Raw genomic sequence first — 15,184 nt, forward strand, 5'->3', positions numbered from 1 at the left:
GGGGGAAATACAGGGCCTCTGATGGGGGCACTGCTGCAGCATCTGCTGATGTACCTGCTGCTGCTGCTGCAGGAGGGAAATGCTTCCTGTGGCAAAGAGCTCATACAACAAGTGCTCCATTCTCCACCTCCCTGCTGGGAGGGCTGCTCTGCCTTCAGTGCAACAGCAGCAAACACACCAGGAAAAAATAACCACAGGGCAGGAAGAAGAAGGCGTGTCCTTTTGTAGAGTGGGCACAACCTGTTTTCACTTTGCCAGCAAAGCCTTCTCCCCAGCTTCAAGGCAGGCACTGCAGTGAGTTAGGGTGCAGCAGGAGCCATGTGCTCAGGATTTAATACCAGGCATTTGATTTATTTTTTCTTTTGATACTGGGCTTGAAGTCTGTGAACTGCAGCAGTTTAGAGAGTTTAATCCCACAAAGGTCCGAGCAGAAGAAACAGAGAGACCAAAGGTATCCAGCCACACTGATATTTCATCTCTCAAATGGCACACCAGGCTGCAGAGACACTGCAGTGACCTTTGTCTCACCATGTCCCCAAGTCAACATCCATGAGAAGCTTACTTACAAATGCCAGGTTTAATCCCTTTCCAACTCCCTACAATATTTATCCCCAAGCCAATGCTACAATCCATTCAATAATTGTCATTCCTCAGGTCTATTTGTTACTCCAGAAAGCCCATTTGGGATGCTGAAGGCTTGGCTACGTTCAGAGAAGATCAATACAGGATGTAGGCAGAGAAGAACAAGGCAGCTGACCGGGAGAATTGAGAACCTGACAAAAGGAACTGAGGATGATATTAATTTTGTGGGATTTTAGGCATTTAATACCTTTTGAGAGAGGCTTCTTTACTATGATGGAGGTTAGCACCTCCAGAACATCATCAACCATCATGTCTCCCACATGTGTCACTCTCAGCCTCTCCTCCTCTCTCAGCGACTCAGGAGAGGGCCACCAAAGAACCTGGCAATGTGGAGGCACAGAAAGGACACAATAGGGAGGGATAATCCATCAGGACCAACACCAGTGTGAGAATCAGGAGGTTTAAAACAGCCCTGGTTAATCTGTTGTTGGAAACAAGGAGTTAAAGGCTAAAAGGGCTCAACTTGAGGAGGGTAAAGGAGCTAAAAAGGAAACTATTTTCCAGGGGAGGGCTGAAGCTCAAGCAGGGAATTCATGACCAGGCCTCAGCACTCCCTGTTCCTGTCCTCAGCTTCTGAGTCTGTAACTCAGCGCTGAAATTGCAAGGATGAGACACGCACAACACAAACTCCCTTCTCCCAGCTCCAGCTCGCAGTGGGAGCGTTTCAGGACACGCTGTGCCGCTGTCAGGGCGTGCAGCTGACTGCCTTGGATCCCCTCTGTGCTCGATGGGTGTCAGCTGCCTGCCCTCACCCAGGCCCCAGCCCCATCCCAGCAGTGGTGCCCCCCAAGCCGGAGCATCCCGGGGCCGAGGGCTCCGCAGGGCTTGGCCAGCACTGCCCAGGCCAGCCTGGAGGTGCTGCTCCCACCCCTGGCTGCCAGACCAGCAGGATGGATGGGCAGAGCTGCCTGCCAGCCCTGCTGCCAAGGCAGAGCGAGAACAAATTTGGATAATAAAAGCTGGAATAAGGAGATGCCTTGGAGAGCATGCTGGAATAGCGCTTTGCGAAGCTTCAATTTAAAGCCTTGTTTCTACAGCTAACGCAGCCGTAAGGGACATTAGCCTAATTTCTGTCAAGAGAACTTGCCAACACTGCAGTATTTAAGATACACACTAAAGATGTGTTTTATCTCACAGATAGATCACTGGGAAAGGAAGGAGCTGTGCCACACTTGGTTCACAGGAAAATAAATTGACGTTCTCCCTGGGTCTAATTGGTGGATGCTGTTTTATAACACCACATGCACGAGCAGCCTCCCATTTTATCAGTGTGCAGCTGAGGTTGGTGCCAAATCCACTAGAAAGTGGGGTTAGATACAGGAACCCACAGGGACATGCTTCAAATGGGCACCCAAGGACACAGAGCTGGGCATTTTCCAGCCACGGAGTATCTGAAATATTGGGCAATGTCCTGAAGGGTCAGGTCCTTCTACTGATGGTGCTCACCAGCTGAGCCATAGTTGGTGGGGGGGCTTTCAGGGCCAAGGGGAGAAAGCTGGGGATAGAAGAAATAAACTGTCTTGGCTTCCTCAGGACCAGCAGCAGGAACTCACCTGGCCTGGTTCTTAGAGATGCTCCATTGTGAGTCAATAGAAAGCAAAGAAAAGAGAGGCTGTACCCTGAAGCTTTAGGAGAAAAGTGTTGCAAGCTCCTGCTCCCATCATACTCCACTCTGAAGAACTAAAACATTCCCAGGAGTCCAAGTGTATTAAGGCTGGCATGGCTCCACAAGTCCCACGTGCCAGCCTTGGAGCTGGGTTTGAGACATGCCCAAGATAATGCTGGTGCCACGGCACAAAGCCTTGTCCCAGACTTGCAGCTTCTGCAGTGGAAAGTTGAAAATGCCCTTTTATTTGCAGTTGTTACACAGAAATAACAGCCATGTAACCTTGTCCCAGCCTTGGAAAAGAAATCAGCTTGCAGAGGAAGCCTGAGGGAGCGCGACCCTGAGCTGCAGGCTCGAGGGCAGGAGGGTGGCTCTGCTCTGCCACGGATTCTGCCTTTGCAGAAGAACTAAATCACTACAACAGCCAGAAATGTCCCTCAGGAAGGAAATCCTCTCAAAGATAAATCAATAACTCAGTGTAATTTTAGCATGCAGCCAGGGGAATTTACATTGCCAGGAAGGCTGAGAGCTCTGCCACAGAGACAGAGGCACAACATCATCAAACAGCCCTGCAGCAGACCCTGCACAGAGCACGGGCTCTGGGTGCTCACTGCCAAGCCACGAGGCTGGGCTCTGCATTTTGGGACCCCACAGACTCAAATCACAGTGACAGCAGCAGGGATGTGGTCCAGCCAAACTCCCTTGGGACAAACCCACCTTTCCCTTTTCTCCTCTGCGGCAGCAAGGCTGCAATCATGGCAGTGCTGGCAAACACTCCAGATCCTGCAGGGTGAGACACACAAAGCTCAGCTAAACCAGGCTCAGGAGCAGAGGGGGAGTGCTCCAGCCACAGCCCCCATCCCTGGCCAGGGGTTCCCACCAGCCAAGCCACCCACGAAACAGCACAACAAGGATGTGCCGCAGCCCCCGGTGATTAATGAGACTGCAATTTACGTAATTATATTAATGCTAAGTACACTCGGAGCAGTAAGTTCAAGGGAAGTGATGACACTGTAGAAGAGCACAGTTCAACACTGAGCAGTAACTCCAGCAAAAAGGGGGGAGAAAAAAAAAGCCCCTAATTATTCAGTAGCTCTTCTCCCAGATTCTCAGGGTCAGCTTGGAGGAGAAGGTGGCCTGAATTATATTTTCGTTTCCAGAACATCAACAGAATTGCTAAGTGAGTTCCAGAGGCAAGGTCAGAGCCTGCCCATTGTTATGCATGCCAGCCCAATTCCCTCCCAAGCTCTGCCGTGTCCCTGCCAGCGCTGCCACCACCGAGCCCTGCCACCCTGGACACACAGGACCAGCTCCTGTGCCAGTGCTTGTCCTGGTCCCCAGCACGGACAGACTAACTGCAACAACCAATTCCTCAGAAGCCAGGTGTAGCCTCCATGTCTGAAGGCGCAGGAGCCTGTCCAGGATAAGCCTGAGGAGCAAACAGCCCAGTCCAGCCAGCAGAGGTTTGTGCACAGCCAGCCCTCTGCAGAGTGCCTGTTGGCACAGCCACAGCCCCTGGCAGATGTGGAGTCTGTGCCAGGGCATGCAGAGCTGGGAAGGACTGTGCCCACACACACACAGAGCTCTTCCCCTGTACACCCACCTGGAGCCACGGAAGCATTTTGGAGCACCCGTGCTGGCCACAGTCCTGTCACTCCTCACAGGTTCCTCTGGTGCCAACAAGCTCTCACACAGATTGTGCCATCAGTGCTGATGTGCTCCAAGAGCCTCAGTCTGCAAATCCAGCTTTACAGCAGTTACCAATGCACACTGGGCTTCTGCATTGCTTCATTGAGACTTGGACTTTTACAGGGGCCTGGAGTGCCAGGACACAGGGAATGGCTTCCACTGCCAGAGGGCAGGGATGGATGGGATATTGGGAATCAGGAATTGTTCCCTGTGAGGGTGGGCAGGCCCTGGCACAGGGTGCCCAGAGCAGCTGGGGCTGCCCCTGGATCCCTGGCAGTGCCCAAGGCCAGGCTGGACACTGGGGCTGGAGCAGCCTGGGACAGTGGGAGGTGACCCTGCCATGGCAGGGGATTGGAATTGGATGAGCTTCAAGGTTCCCTTCCAACCCAAACCATTCCGGGATCCAATGACTCTGAACCTCTGAAATGCTGAGGTCAGCCTGCAGAGCTGCCCCAAGGGCCAAGGTCAGTGCTGGAAGCTAAAGGTGCATCATGATCACCCCACACAAAGCCAGGATAATGACTTGTTTTGCTCCTACAACACACAACACGAAGCTGCCTGAAAAGCCAGGGCAGAAGAACTCTGCAAAGACAACACAAAAGAGGAGACCCCACAAGCCTCATGTGACCCCTGTGTCTGATTGAAAACCAAACCCAAATTAAATGAGCAGTCACAAGTTTGGTGTCTCAGGATTGCACTCAGAGCTCTCCTGGTGCCTTCCAAACTCAGCAGCCGCATCCAGCAACAGGGAACATGCAGAAGGCAACTCAGTGATGATTAGGAAGACACATATGAAGTTATCCATCACAGAACAACCTGTGTGCACCTAAATGTCCTGCAGTACAATCAGAAATCAATAGCAAGATGCAGAAACCCTCAACCACTCAGTAAAATATGAAGAACAATTGTAATATTGATTTTATAAGCACCTCTGTAAAGACAGTTGAGAAGAAGCCAGAGAAAGCAAAGCAAAATGCCTGAATTGAAACCTTTTTTTTTTTTTTTTCCCCTCAGAAAGACATTAATAATCGATTTTCAATGCAAGAAGAAAAAACTGAAACCCACACCAGATTCTCCTGGTAGTAACAGCTTTATGCAAAGCCCAGCTATTAATGAAACAGGGACATCCATCAATCAAGCACACAGAAAGTACATTGAGAGCTAAAAAAAGAGCATGCAAACATCTGCTTTTGGCAACTTAAATTTTGTCCTTAAGCATAAGGAACATAATAAATTAACAGGAGGTTGGGCTTGAACTTGTTTTCCTCCATCCTGTACCTAAATGCTGAGGATAAGGATGAAGGTACACAACATGCTGCTGCTGAGATTTGTCATGACAAAAAGTGGGCAAAAGGAGCTCAATTTCATTTGTGTTTTCATCTGAAAACACTGGTGCAAGAGGACACCAAGCAGGGGTGTAGCATCACTCTGTGTGCAGTTCAGGGAGCTCCTGTGAACCCTTTTCCACCTCCAGCATCCTCAGCACATCCAGGACTGCTGGAGTGGTCCCACAGTGGAGTGACAAATGTGCCAGTGTGCTCCAAGGCGCCCATGGCTCTCCCCTCGCCCAGCTCCTTCCCTGCTCCCTGTGGAGCTGTGGTGATTTTGGCAGCTCCTCAGTCCCTCAGTGTTCTCTTCAACCACCACATCACACCTGGGGTCCATCCATGCAGCCAAGCACTGCCTGGGGTGTCCCAGCAACCCCAGAAAAGCTGGATTGGCACCAGGGGAACAGCTGCAGAAAGCAGCTGGGTGTCCCCACGCCTCCAGTGTCTCCCCCCCCTTGTAAAACACAGCAGGTCAGAGCAAGTGCTGGAGATAATGAACACAATTTATGGATTCCAGCACAGGAGGCTGCAGGCATGGCTGCAACTAAGTCTTAAGAAATTCTGAAGAGTGACACCATAAAATGGCATTATGGAAGGCTGTATTTATTGTCTCCCCATGCTTCCGTCTCCAAGGTGCCACGTTACACTTAATAACAGTTTTCTCCCCAGCTGCCAGTGTTGCAAACCCTGACAAGCTAATGGTCGGGCCAGCCCTCCCCAAACACACACATCTCACCCAGTACACAGCTTCCATGGCAGGAACAGGCAAAAAGGATTAAACCAGTGCTGCCCAGCTGCTGCCCAGCCTGTCCCCTCCGTGCTGGCTCTGCAGGGCTCCCTGCCACACAGCAGGACAGGAGTTCTGTCCCTGGAAGTGATGCAGAGGAGGAGCAGCTGCTGTGGGGTGGTACCTGCATGCCCAGTGTCCTGCTGGGACAGGAGCATCCCTGCCCTGCCCTGCTGGGAACACCAAGGCCCTGCCAGCAGAGCAGCCCCACCTGAAACTACTGCCTGCTGACACAGTAAGCTCCGGGCATGGCACCAGCACAGCCCTGGGGGGAACCATGGGGAACCACAGATCCTCATGGAGAACCAGAGATCCTCATGGAGGACCAGGGAGAACCAGAGGTCCTCATGGAGAACCATGGAGAACCTGAGATCCTCAAGGAAGACCATGGAGAACCAGAGATCCTCAAGGAGAACCATGGAGAACCAGAGGACCCCTGGTTCCTGGTGCCAGAAGGGCAGGAAACCTCCCCATTCAGCATTCCCACCTCCCCTACCATTGCAGTGTGCACTTCCATGGTTCCATATTTAGCTTTTGGGCCACGCATACAGTTTTTCTGGAGCATAATCTCCACCGAGTTTCTTGTTCTCCCTGCTGGTGTAGTGTTCTAAGCCTGCAAGAAAATCACTTTGAGCTTCAGGCAGTGCCTTGGGTGTGGATGGAGACTTGACAAGTATAAAGATGCTGCGGTTCCATCCCTGCCTGTATCACCTGCACTGCAGAAGGCACAAAAAAAATCATGTGAACCATCTTTAGTTCTCTTCAGAATACAAAAAGGTAACAAAAATGCCCAAACTCACATCTATCAGTTTATCAAGTACAGCAAGCCGTACAAACAGGAGTGCAGGTGTGTTTGGCACTCACAGTGGATGGAGCTGAATGTGAACATCTCCTCACCCAGTGTCCCCCCTCTGGCCTCCGTGTCCCTCCTCTCTTGCCAGCTGACAGCCACCAGCTCTCCTCAGCAGCCTGGCTCTGCTCCTCCTCCAGGACAAGTCCTTTCCCCTTCAGAAAGCAAACCAAAGGTTTGGAGAGCATCTGAAGAGATCAGTGTGTGGAAGGATGATGAAACAGGAGTCAAGTGAAAGCCCCTTGGCTTCTCTTCCAGCAAAGGCTCTGCCCTCATGGACCCCCTTCCCTGCAGCCTCTGGCTCCTGGCTCCAGCCCTCTGGACCCACAGCTCCCCAGCAGCTCAGACATTTCCTGCTGCCTCTTTTCAGAGGAGCCCTTTCTGTGCTTGCCCCGCTCAGACTGCAGCTGATGTTAGTGGGGGAGCAGTCAGCACCGCCACCAGGGCTTGCAGCCCTCTGTGAAGCCACTGTGAGATTTTCTGTCTTAAAAAAGGCTCTGCCAGACAGTCCCTGATAGCTGAGCCTGGAAACACCTCTGGGATCAACCCCTGCTCCAGCAGTGTCCCCTCCAGCCCTAGGGCTGTGCTCAGGAGGGTCTGGGATGTCCCAGGACTCCATCACCTCTCTTGTGGAGATGGCCTGCTCCAGCCACCCTGCAGTAACCATTTTTCTGTGTTTAAGCAGTGTTTTCTGTATGTTTTGCTGCTGGGATGGCAGCACAGCCAGTGGGGCAGCAGCCACTCATCCAGCATTTCCTCAGACAGTCTATAAATACCTGCACTCCACCTGTAAAACCCATCACCATGTGCACCCCCCTTACAGCTCCAGCTAATCCAGATACAGCCAGGGATAACAATTTTTTTGTGTATTATCTGGTGAAGAACAGACAGATAACTGTAATCAGTAGCACCCTGGTTAGGTGAAATGATAGTGTAATTAATGAAGATCAGGTAGGCTTTGTTTCAGATAAGGAAAGCAGCAGATTCTATCAAAATGTAAATGCAGCTCAAAATCCAGCCTCAGTGATCACTTAGAGGTGCTTTTAGAAACACCACCAGCCTGAGATGCAGAGGTTTTGCTTGGGCTGAATGACACATCCTAAAAATAAACCCTGGTCCGGGGCTAACATGTAAATTGTTGATTAGATCTATTTATTCACACCCCGCAGTGATGGGGGAGACTTGCAGCTCCCTGCTCCTCCTCTGGCTTTGCAGGATCACAGGCACATTCCTGTTATTGCTGCTTGCAGGGACTCTGCAACCCTGGGAGCTCTCCAGCAGCAGAAACAGCAATTCCAAGTGACAGGCTGCATACATTAATTCTGTATTCACATAACATCCTGTTGCAAGTGAATGACCCAAGCAAAACTTCCTGCAGTCTGAAGGATCAGGCAGAAAAATCAGAAGAGAGGAGCCTGAGTCTTTTGAATCAGAAATGTTGTCCCTCATTAGAATTTCCAACACCACCACCCTTACTCCTTCCAAAATGTAAACACATAATAAAAAATTAAATGTTAATCTGGCGTGGAAGAGTTCTTTCAATAAATGGGAATTAGCTGTACAAAACATCAGGACAGACCCAAGGAGATTACATTTCCTTCCCCAGCTTTTGCTGGTAAAGCAGGGCTGGAAAAACAGAGCCATATTTATTTTTTAACTGGGAAGCTTCCTCAGGATGCCAAAGGAAGCAGCTTCAGTAAAGCAGAGTCATTTGTCTCAGTGTGCGTTCAAGTAAGAACAAATGCAAAACCAGCTTCTAGACCTCAAGGAGCATCAAAGAGCTTTTTAATTTATGTCCCAAATTCCCTGCAGATTCTGAAATGAACAGAGGGCAGGGTTACGAGAAAATGCCTCGCTCAGTCAAGACAGCTGGATGGATATTCTGAGTTTTCCTCAGAGGAGAAGGTGCTTTTGCACCAGAATGGAGCAGGCACAGCACGTGGCTCTGGAAGGATCTTTGGAAAAAGCAGATCTGTTGCTTGTGTGACCCTATAAATAAATGTATGGAAAACTGAATAACTTAGGAAAGAAAAAGGAGAAAAAAAAGAAACTGGAGCCCCATCTGAGCAAGAGGACAATTTGCAGGCAAGAGCTGTGAAGGAGCAAGTGAAATATTCCTCACAGGAGCCATCTGACTGTGCTGACTGCTGAAAACCCTCTGGCCTTGTCCCTGCCCACCCAGAATCAGCTCTGTGGAAGTTTCAGTAAGTCAGGCCTTAACCCACGGGGGAAACTGCAGGGAGGAAGGGCCTGAGCAAGACCATGGAAAACACTCCCTAATTATGGAAAAAGATAATGCTGCAAAACTGTGGGTAAGGGATGTATATGATGCAGACTGAACAGCAAGGAAAAACCAGGGATTAGCCCCTAGAGCCAAGTTCTTTTGTAACAACTGCCACACACATCCCAAGGCCCAAATCCAGCAGCTCCTGGAGCATATGGCCACATGTATCCTGGGAAAAGGGCTCAGAAATGGTCATCCTGGCCTCAGGCTCAGACACCTGTGCTCCAGCAAACCTTCAGTCAGGGCAGGGTCTGGGTACGGAGACAGCAATGCCAAAGGGACAGATGTGGAAGGAGGTGGAAAGATGGTGCACCCCCTCAGGGCTGGGGCTGCCTCCTTCACCATCAGCAAAGGACAGCAAACACCGGAGAGTGGGCTGCACACACAATGCCTGCAAGATATCTATAGGTCAGGGCCGAATTTATGACATTACAGAATAAAGTTGACAAATTTAGGAAAAAAAAATCTCTGCAGGAATGCCTGACCCCAGAGCTGCCAGCCTCTCCCAGAGTGTGTGGTCAGTCACATCCTGCAGCAAACACCAAACACTGCAGTGCCTGCAGTGCCTGTCCCACACAAGATTACACATTTGAAGCCTGAGGGAGTCGCTGTGATTATGTTTGATCAAACCTTCAAAACTGTTTCAGTAACCCTGGGACCCAAGTCCCATGCTTTGAAAGAATATTCCCCCAGGAATTTCCCATTTCCCAAGGAAAATGTTGGAGCTTTGGGCCTGCTGTGGCTTGCTGGCTTTGGAAAGAGGAGAGATGCCAGCCAGACTGGAAATTCAAGATAACCAAGGCTGGAGGCACTGCCAAAACATTTCAGAGGAGGAAAAACATTTTTTTTCCAAAGCACTGTTACAAGCTTGAAATAAATGTGCAGACTGTTAGATAAAGACAGAGATAAAAATTGGCCTGTTATTAAATACCTCTTCTTTAATGAGGTTCACCCTTCTAAACAGCCACGCGAAGGTTATTGTAGCTATTGCAGCAAATCCAGCCTACTTGCACATAAAAACCAGAGCAAGGTATTCCTCATCACCCAGCACACATTTGAGCACCTCTCAGCAGCTCACAGGCTCACAGCATTCCCAGCTTGGCAGGGAGGAGATGAAAGCAAGGAATGAGAGATGTCTTCCCTGGGAAACAGTCTCTCTTCCTTCAAAGCACTTTTCCCCCACCAAACAATGTACATTTAACCACGGGAATGGTTCCACTGCTGATGTCTGCTGCTATTACACCACCAGCAGCCTGAGCATCATTAAAGTGAAGTTTGAAATTATTCTGAAAGCTGCAGCTTAACCTCCTCCTGTTGCACTAAAACCACTGCTTGACTCTCAGCACCTCATCCCCTGGTTTATGGCCACTCCTGACCACCTGGAATACCCTGCAGGGCTCAGAATTCCACAAACCACTAGCAGGAGTCATGGCCCATGGAAACACAGCCCTGCACCTTTGTTTTGGCAGTGCCCACAGCCTAGCCCATGGCTCTGTGTTACAGAAGCTCAGATTTTATTCTGGCTGCTCAGAAGCACAATTAGTTTTTGGCAGAAGGAGCATCCCTGCAAAAGTCTTTTGTAACCAGTTTGAAACCAGAACATCATGGCCAGCAAGGGACAGGACTGACCTGACACACCAAAAACCCGCCCCAAGCCCACTCTGCTACTTAACCTGAGCAAGCATTGTAGGGCTTTTCCTCACCACACCAGTGCTGCCAGGACACTGCCACTTCTGCAAATGACAGAAGAGAAGTTTTACCTGCATTTGGGGGGCAAAAGCTGGCTCCCAGTTCATGGAATTGGGGGTCCCAATTCTGTACAGAAATACTGAAACCAAGCTGCAGGGCAGGACATTTGTGCTGTGATTCCCTGCCCAGAGCTGGCATCCTTCAAACACATCCTCCTGCTGGAGCAGGGGGCTGGGAACCCCTGTCTGCTCACTGTCCCAGCATCTCCTGAGCCCCAGTCCTGTCCTCTCACCAACAGCTGGAGGGAAACATCACCATCCCTCTTACCCAGACCAGGACCAGGGCATGGAGGGTGTGCTTGGTGAGCCCCATCTGCCTGGCACTGCCCCACACGCCAGGCAGGAGCAGCACCTGGAGCTTCAGCCCTGGCACTTCTGCCAAGGACTTGGAATTAGGCATAAGTGTTAGGGACACTGTGCCCTCTGTGATGTGAGGATGAGGGGCAAAGGAAAGCTCACAAGGGTAGGAAGCTGAGAGAGGAGCCCATGAAGGCAGCTGGCAATAAAAAGGACAGGCAGGAGATAAATTAAGGAGATGGAAAGCCTCCTATGCCAGAAGTCAGATTGAAAACAAGTAGAGGGAGAACTACCAGGGACTATAACTCAGCTTCCAAGCACTGAACATTTGCTCTCAAGTCAAACTGGCCTTTCCTACCTGGCCTTTCCTACCTGCTGGAATCAACCTCCAGCTCTCCTCTTGCTGGCCAGACAAGATTATAACAACTCCAGAGTCGAGATTCCTCCCATCTGCACATCACTAACAAGTCATTTTATAAAGAAACGTGGAGAAGAAGCATTTCATCTAGTATAGATGAGGTTTTTAAAATTCCATTTGCCTTCCCTCTGTATGCAAAACCGTGCTGATCTGATGAGGCTCCTATTTCCTGTATTAGACATGTCAAACTTTGCAAAAACAAGCATACCCTGGTGGTTTCACTCTGTATTTCACAGCCCTCTCTTGACTGTGCTGCCATAAATATTTCAGAGACCTGCCCACCACTGTCTCAGTTAGGTCTGGGTCAGTGAGAAGCCAATGGTTTGGACAGTGATGAATTCAGCAGAGCAATTAGCAAGAGTTGTTGCAGCTCAGGACATCCCAGCGAGCAGCAGGAGCAGACAAGGTGTGAGGGGACCCTCAGCAGCAGCCAGGTCACCCCCACGGGCTGTGGCACAGGCCTGGCACAGATCCTGCTGCCTCCTGCCTCCCCTGCCTCAGGAACCTCCTGTCAGCCAAATCAGTGCTGCCTCATTTGGCCACTGGAATCCCCTGGAGGACAGACTGGCAGTGAAACTGGGCTGAGGTACTGCCCATCCTCCGCCCTGTCCTTGCACAACAAGCCCTTCAAAGCAGCCCTGAAAACACCTCCCTGCCGTGGCTGCCTGCAGAACTGGGCTCCCACAGGTGTAAAACCTTGTTTGAGCAGCAAATGAGACGGGAGAAGACCTGTGACAAGCAGGAGCAGCAAAGGTAGCCTGAGGATCCTTGGGAGCTGCAGCCATGCATATTTAAATGCCAAGCAATGTATCACTGGCTCCCTGCTGAACATGAGATGGTTTCATCTTTGCAGAAGCAGCACCAACAGCATGCTCACATCAGCTTCACTCTGGCAGCCTGACCAGCAGCAGCAGCTGTGGCTCCTTGGTTTTTAACTGGAAAATCATTGGGCACTGCAGAAAATTACTCTGGGCAGCACAAACAGTGGGGAGTCACTGCAGGTTCAGCTCTGCAAGGCAGAGCTTTAACCACAGCTGAAGGTGCAGGCCAGCTGAGCTCCCTGCTCTGCCCTGAGACATCCATCCAAAGCCCAGAGAGATCCACGCTGCACCGTGCCAGTCACAGTGCCAGGCTCTGCTCCATCCCTCCAGTCTGCAGGGAGCTGCTCTGCAGCAAAGGCAGCCTCTGTGCCCCACTGCTGCCTCTCTGGAGAGCAATCTGTAAATATTTTGATATTTCGGCAGTGGAGGTTCTCACTTGTCCATCTGGATTGGAAACTGGACTCATTAACTCCCAACTGTCAGCTGGAAAAGCTGCCAGAGGGTTTCTGCCACATTAGGGAGCAGCAAAGGACTGCTGCCACGGGGATGGGCAGAGCAGAGCCTTGTGCAGCCCCAGCTCTCCACTCATCACTGCTGGGGGGTGATTAATGCCCTTTTCCTTTCCCAATTAAACCCCTGCCTCTAATATCCTTTCTCTGAATCTTCACAGCAAACTCTTCCCAGAGGAGCCACTGCTGGGTGGAAAATTTCCCACCACTGCTGGGTGGAAAATCTGCTGCTCAGTGATACAACTAGATGGCCAGAGAAATCCAACTTCCAATCATCATCAGGAATGCTGAACAAAATATTGGGAGATTTGGTGCCCAAATAACAAAAGTAAAATATGTTCCAGCTCCCAAGGGTACTGTCACATGGAGAAAGTGTATTCTGAAAGAACAAAGACTGCAGAGGAAGCACAACTTCAAACAAACTCTGTTACCTGACCATGAGGAGTCAGAGCAGGGGTGTGAACCTTCACTCAGAGGAAACAGCAATCCCACTCACTAAACCCCAAAAAACCTCCAGGTTCCTGTGGACTCCAACCATGGACAGAAGGAAAAGCCCCACAGATGATGCCCAAAAGTCTAAGAGCAGAGGTGCTGGAAGCCTCTCTGGGGCACACATCTCCCTTCAGTCTGAGCCTGCACCTGGTGCATTATTTAGTGCCAAGTGAGAAAGAAGCAATGCCTAACCGAGTGTTAAAGGGCTTTGGGAAGTTTCACCAACCTTTCCAGAGCCGTCAGCTCCGGCTGCCTGGCAGAAGAGACAACTGATCTTGCTTCCAGACTACAGGCAGCACAGCTCTTAGGGCAACTGTCTCTCTGTGTTAGCATCCAGCCACCTCCAGCAGCTTGAAGTGTGCTCAAAGTGCAAGGAAGCACTTGATCAAAATCCAGTTCACACTGTAGACAGCGAGGAACAAGCACCCAAAGCATTACAGACACAACAACAATCGAATTTGGGGAGGGATTTGACAGGTTACAGGTTGATGACACTGCTGCAGTCCCGGTGGAAATGTGGATTGATGCAATTAGCAACAGGGAACTGGAAACTCAGCAGAGGAAAACTGGGAACACATCTATAAAAGATGAGCTGCTGCACCATAGTAGAGAAGCACAAAATCCTGCGTGAGCTCAGAACAGGAACAAGTTGAAACAGGAGTGAGATGGGGGAAACGCAGCTCCAAGCTCCCTCCCAGTGCTCAGAACTGTAGATCCAAATTCTAAATTCAAACACTTGAATTTGCTTACCCCAGAGAGACTGGCCTAGTTTGCCGCAGGGATACAACGGGAGAGGGAGTGGGGGTGTCCTGGAGACATGGGCAGCAGAAGGCAAACCCTGAGCCCAGCCAGGCTCTGCTCAGCTGCCAGTGAGTGCAGCCACATGGAAAACATGGCAAGATGCAGAACCAGTGGGATGGACACGCTGCCAAGTTGCGTGGCTCTGCTGCAGCACCAAAAGGTGAATCCCTGTGCAGCCACAGCAGCAGCTGTGCCAGGTCAGCTCCCTGCCAGCCAGAGCTGAGCTCACACTGGGAAAGTGTGGCCAGAGGCTGCAGGGATGGGCTCATGCTGGCAGCAGGGCCCCAGCCTTGGCTAACACGTGCTGAAGGTGTCAGTGCCAGTCCTCACAGGGATTTCACTGCAGAAGAACCCCAGGAGACAGAAACCCAGGCTGGCAGCAGGAGACCAAGGCCGGCTCCTCTTTGTGCCACGTCCCCAGTGCTGGGGTCTGTAGCAGTCAGAACATGAGGCAGGGCACCATTTAAGTCTTTACAAGAGTAACCAAAATTACTCTCCTCTGTGAATACTGACAAGCTCCCCATTTCCACAAGCCCTTCACTGCATGTGCCCAACATGGAATAACTACAAAAATGAAGCGGAATAAGGCACCCAAGCAGTGGAGAAGGTGCTTGTGAACAAACCCTGCAATGAGGTTTCTAATGACTGCAAGTATGTACATGTTCTGCTCCAACAAAGCTGGTGGGGATCTGCCAAGCTGACTAATGAGCAGTGACACCACACACCTTCCATACATAATGGTACAGAAATGGAATATAAGTATATACTGCAGCTCTGTGGAACGCAGGGGCTTTTGTAGCCATTTATGTTATACAAAGATTTACATTTGGAAAAGTCATTCTGCTATATCTGGCAGAAATTTCAAGACAAATGGAACCCATACTTATTCTTTCAATGATAATACTGAGCACA

The sequence above is a fragment of the Melozone crissalis genome, unplaced genomic scaffold (genome assembly GCF_028551555.1).
Source record: "Melozone crissalis strain CALT ecotype California unplaced genomic scaffold, PUWL_Pcris_2 ptg000103l_1, whole genome shotgun sequence".
Taxonomy (NCBI): domain Eukaryota; kingdom Metazoa; phylum Chordata; class Aves; order Passeriformes; family Passerellidae; genus Melozone; species Melozone crissalis.